Source organism: Cynocephalus volans, chromosome 4, assembly GCF_027409185.1.
Source record: "Cynocephalus volans isolate mCynVol1 chromosome 4, mCynVol1.pri, whole genome shotgun sequence".
NCBI classification, from domain to species: domain Eukaryota; kingdom Metazoa; phylum Chordata; class Mammalia; order Dermoptera; family Cynocephalidae; genus Cynocephalus; species Cynocephalus volans.
In genome coordinates, this window is record NC_084463.1 from 30,184,165 (window position 1) to 30,190,164 (window position 6,000).

The following is a 6,000-nucleotide window of genomic DNA, read 5'->3' on the forward strand; positions in this document are numbered from 1 at the left end:
CTGGAACACAGACATGGATATAAAATGAGAAATCAGAGTCTGAGGAGATTACCTGGACTTTGTGGTAGTAGAGCTTGGAACTGAGTTTTGAATGGGCTTGTGCTCCTTTGTTATCTTTAACAGGAACTACGCGGGCTCTCATTACTTCCACCGCCAGCAGAGGCTTTGAATCTGCCAGGAAAATTGGGTCTGTGGCCCTAGCAACCCTGGAGCAAGGAGGATGATTAAGTCAACAAATTCCAATGACCCTTGGCCTCCTTTCCAGATGAATCTCGTGTTGCCTGACATTAATGTTTCCGGAGCCTACTTAACTACATATATTCTTACCAGAAATGCATGGTGGAGAAAATAACTTCATTTATATTGTGACAAAATACCAAAACAGGAAGTCAGGCAGTCAGTTGTTGCAGATAAATCTACCCACAAAAAATGACCTTTGCACAGTGTCCCTGTGTCCCCAAGAAGCTACCCAGGACACCTCACCGAGGAACTCGCTGTCATTGTCAGGTGTCCTTTAGGAACCACCTGCCATCAAAGCTTAGCCCTGGGACCCACTAACACCACCAGTCCTGAAAGGTTCCGGAGTCCCCAGAATACAGCATGGCTGCAGGCCGCCCCCTTCCCCACTACCAACACAACAGCATTTAAGGGGGAACTCAGCTACTGGAGACTTCTGCCAGGACCGCCAGTGCCGGGGATCAGAGCTAAGAAAAACAGAGCTGGACACGCAGGCAGCAACAGGTCCAGCTGTGCCAAAGGGCCCACTTGCCCCTATGTTCTCCAGGCTGTGACTTTCTGGCCATCACCTTGGAGCATCAGGGCCTCGTGGCTCCCACGCTCTGATCTCTGACAGCAAAGAGGAACCCTTTCTTCTACTGGTGCTTTCATTAAAGGTTCCAGTAACCTCTTGAACCACCTTTTATGGAAGGCAGCCCACAACTCAGGTCCGCAGCCTCCAACATCTGTCTTTTGTCAGCACCACACTCAGCCAGTGAGCCAACCGGCCATCCCTATATAGGATCCGAACCCACGGCCTTGGTGTTGTCAGCACCACACTCCCCCGAGTGAGCCACGGGCCGGCCCTTAACATCTGTCTTTTGGAATAGCGTGTGCCAGGGATTGCAAAGTGGCAGCCTGAGGGCCAGATCTGACCCTCTGACACATTTTCTATTGTCCAGCAGTATTTTTTAAATAAAGAATGCTGTCAGTATTTAAACATCTTCTCATCCAGATTTTTAATTGCTGTTGAAAAATCAGAAGGCCTGGCCATGGTGATTCTCCAGTCCATCAGAACAAAAATTGTCTGGAGCTCTGGCTGTCCCATAGAAAGTGGAGCATCGTCCATTCTACTGCAATCCGCTTCGTTCATTTACATAACCTGCCCCTGCTCCTAGGGTGTAGTGTCTCTCTCTCTCTTTACCCTCACTTTGCCCCTTCTATAATTATTATAAGCTAAACCACAGAGTGTCTTTATCCTGACCCAAGAAAACACCACCAGAGGGCTCAAAAATTATCCACCTTCCCCCAAGTAAGAGAAACAGTAGAGATCATTTTGCAAGGGCTCAATGTTAGCCATCTGGATATCTCAGAATGCTGACCGTGAAGCTTCATTACATTTCTATAATCAGGTACAGATAAAACTGTCCTCCCAAGAGGGATGTTCATGTTCCAGGAAACTCAGAAAAAGAGAAGGAGGAGGTGAAAAGTCATGTGCGCCCTTCCTAGGCACCTGTGGAAAATGGGAAGAGCTTCCGTCTGCCCCGCAGAGCAGGTCAGTGGGCTTCAGCAAGGACCAGGGAAGGAGGCAGGCCCAAGGAGGGCCGGCTTAGTGACACCAGGACCATTTCCAGGATGTGGATGCAAAATGAAAGAAGAAAATTCTTCAGTGGCATATTCAAGCAGGAGAGAAACCTGTTCAGAAACAGCCACCCAAAACCCTTCGTTTATTTTCTGTGATGCTTCACTGTCTGCTTCTTAAGTACAGATTTTGTAGGAGGGACTATGAAGTTTGGATGACGGTGTAAAGAAAACTCTGTTGCCCACAAGGATAGAGAAAAATGAGAGAGGGAGGGGGGAGAGGGCAGGGAAGCAGCTGGTTCCACAGAATGAAAGCCAGCAGGACCCCGTACCTATTCAGCCTTTGGGAGACAGAGCTTTGAAAGCAAGAAGCCATGTGGGTGAGTGCAGCCCCTCCTCCCCATCCAGGCCAGGGAGCAGCCTGGAGTGCCAGGGAGCAGACTGGAGTGCCAGGGACTAATTTGTATGAAGAGCCCTTGAGAGTTTTCACATAACATGCAATGGAAACATCATCTGGTGACTCTGTGCCTGGTATCTCACATTCTCTGACTATCTGAGAGCGATAAGGGACCAGAGCAGGCCCCTGTCTTGTGCAGGCCCCTGTCTCGTGCAGGCCCCTGTCTCGTGCAGGCCCCTGTCTCGTGCAGGCCCCTTTCTTGTGCAGGCCCACGTCTTGATCAGGCCCCTGTCTTGTGCAAGCCCCTGTCTTGCGCAGGCCCTTCGACAGGCGCCCTCCCTTCTCTGAATCTTCTTTCCTCACCTGACGAATCAAGATAAGAATGTTCATCCTGAGAGCAGCCGTGAGGAGGAAGTAAGAGGTCTGTAATGCATCCAGTCCAGTGCTTAGGACCTCAGCAAAGGGCAGCTGTTGTCATTACTGGTCTCGCAACAGTCTGGCTTATTGGTATCTAGAACTTCTCAATCTCAGGCTGATTTTGTTGATTCTGCCTTGGAAATTTCCTGGCTCACATTCCAGGTGGAAATGCCCCTACACCCCCATAGTGACCTTGAGCAAATTGCCTCTCAGGATTTAACTTCCAGAAACTCTTCATCACACTCTTTCTCTGACCTTCCTGCCCATGAGGAGTTTCCCTTCCGGAGTGTGGGCTTGACATGACCACGAGGTCAGGGCTCTTCCAGATTCTCTCTCCCAATGTCTGCTTTGTCTTGCTCAGCCTGGGTCCTACCTGCTCCCACACCCCTCACTCCTGTCCTCTCTGTTCCCCACAGCATGCCCCAGGTGCTTTATTCTTGGCTCTGGGTCATCTGGTTTTTCTCATTGTTCCAGTCATTAAAAAATCAGAAATATGGAAACTTACACTTAACACCATCACAAAGAACTTCTGCCTCAGTCAAGTGAGGATTACACCTAAAATATACACAGTAGTGGGCTAGGCCACTTCATGCATAATTAAGGGTTTGATTTCTTCTTTCAAGTTCTCAAAGAAATGGGCAAACAATTGATTTTGCAGAGGTGGCAGAACCTTGTGGAAAACAAGGCAGCAGACCTGCGATGTAGAATCTCCATGCAGGGTGGCTAGCTTGCCTCTCTCACCTGCAGCTTCCTCATCTGTAAAATGGGGATATGCACAGTAACTATCTCCTTACATCACTGTGTTCCACACAGAGCACAGTGCCTGCCATAGAGAAAGTACCCAATTGATGGTAACCCATTCCAAGGGTACCCCATCAGCATTTATTTAGCAACTGTCTTTGCTGGACGCTATGCTAGGCACTAGAGATACACACAACAGACAGCAACACCAGACGAGGCCTCCAGCCTCCTGAGTTTAAAATCTTGAGGAAGGCAGAGACTTTGTCGAATAGCTATATACATAGATATAAGTTATCATCATGACCATTGCCTTGAGATGGAGGTGCATTGTATGAAAAGAGGGGAAATGACCTGGTTTGACAGGTCAGGGAAGGCTTCCCTAGGGAAGACAGATTTCATCTGAGATCTGAAGGATGAGTGAAGTCATTTAGGTTAGAGCAGAGAGGTCTTGGGCAGAGGACATGGCACATTTGGGAAATGACCATGGCCCATTTAAGGCACTAGAAGAAGGCCCAGGTGGCGGACCCAGAGAAGGAGCAGCCCGTGGGGAAGATGAGGGGGGAGGAGCAGAGAGGAGCTGCGAGCAGCTCAGTCTCAATCTGAGAGTGACGGGAGCCACTGATGGCTTCTCAGTGGGGGAAGAGGTTGTGCGTGGCTACTCTGTGTGCAGTGTGCAGAATGGTTCCCAGATGTGTTTCTGCATGCACATAGTGTGCATGACTGAGAAGGGACACTCTGGATTCAGACCCAGGGGAAGAGTACAGTTACAGGCTCAGTTAGGAAAGAGGTGGTAATGGAGCAGCTAGTAGTTCTAGGGTCACACTGCCTGGGCTCTAATCCCGCTTCTCACAGGCAGTGTGATCTGGAACTTTCTATGCTTCATTTCATTGAGGATCCCACCCAGCTGCCTCACAGAACTGACATGAAGATCTAATTGACATGAAGCTATTAGCACAGAGCCTGGCACATGGTAATAACTCAACACGTGTTTGTTAATGTGATTATCTGGGGGGCATGTTGTGTTGAAATTGCATTCGAGACATCCAAGGGAAGATGTCAAGTGAAAAACTGAATACACAAATCCGTAGCTCAGAGGAGAGTTTGTGACCAACGATAAAGATGTGTGCACCACCACCTTTGTAACTGTAATCGAAGGAGTTGTCTCTCCCTCTCTCTGGGTTTCTTCAGGTTAACGTAATAGAAACGCTCTCCTTTGCAGAAAAAGTGTGGCAATCGAGGCTTTGTCCCTGCTCATCCCTCACTCTTTTCTCCCCCCACTAATAAGATTGATTTAGCTGGTTAGAGAGATGACAAAGGTCTGCCTGAGTCCTTGTTTCTCTGCTGGGCAGGGTTAGTCCATTACCAGTCTCTGCTCACGTGGCGCACTGGCTCATTTATTCTTCCTCCCTCCCTCCTTCTTTCTGCCTTTTTCCCCTTAAAAGGACTATCTGTGGCTCACATTTGTTCTCCTTTCTGTTTTTTCTTCCTCGACATGGTAAGCGCCCTGGCTGGCCCTGTCTCCGCAGGTGGAGTCCTACAGCTACAGTTGACAAATTATTCTGCCGGTGGTGGAGTGAATAAGACCAGCTGGGAGGAAGAAGGGTGTGAAGTGAGAAGCTCATTTTGGACGGGAATCACAACTGCATCCTACAGTTCCACTTTACCCGCAATAAAATCGATGGTTTGATGCCTATCTGCCTTGGTGTCTCTCAGAACTTGATGGGGATTGAAAAATGACTCATTGTGCCCTTTAAGCCCAACTGTAATTGATGCCACCACTGGTGTCAATGAGTGAGACAATCTTGGGGGAAATATACAGGAATAAGAGGACCCAGAACTGAGTTTTAAAGAATTCCATTTAATGGACTAGCCAAGGACGAGGGGAGGGAGGCCGATTAAGAGAGGGCTGTGTTACCGAATCCAAGAGCAGAGAGGCTCTGTAGAAGGACGGGTTATCAACAACACAGTCAGCTACCAAGAAACTGGGTAAAATGAACACAAACCTTCTTCTATTAGGTTAGCATCAGGGAGGTCATTGATGGCTGTAGTGAAAACTCTTGTAGAAAAAAGTGGGCAGAAGCCAAACTTGCATGGGTTGGGGGTGCATGGACGGTGAGGAAAGGAGAGAGCTCATAAAGACAACTTTTCGAGAAATTCAGCTATGAAAAGAGAGAAAGACAGATGGTGACATCTCTCTAGACCCCAGTCCAGACCTCTGTTTTCATGAAACCTCAAGCCTGTGTTTCACAGCTGGATTGGAAAAGCCTGCTCTGTGTATATAAGTCCCCCCACCCCACTCCACTCTCTTTTAATCATTGATTCATAGGAACGATGCTCGCAGGCATTTTTTTCTTTCAGAACTGTATTGAAACACAATCTCTTACATAAACGAACATCCCAGTTCAATTGATTCATTTGACCATGAGGTCCATCTCAATGAACTCCCTACCAGAAAATATGAATTGGTTCCTTGTGTTTTCCTGGCAAGGATCATTAAGAGTCATCCGCTTCTTTTCAGGGATATTATAGTGCCTGTGTATTTGCCATTATAGTATATATCACAAGGCACAGTAAATATTCCTTTACCTACCTGTAACCATCCCCAGCTGGTAAACTTCTCTAGGCCAGGGATTTAATCATTTGTCCTT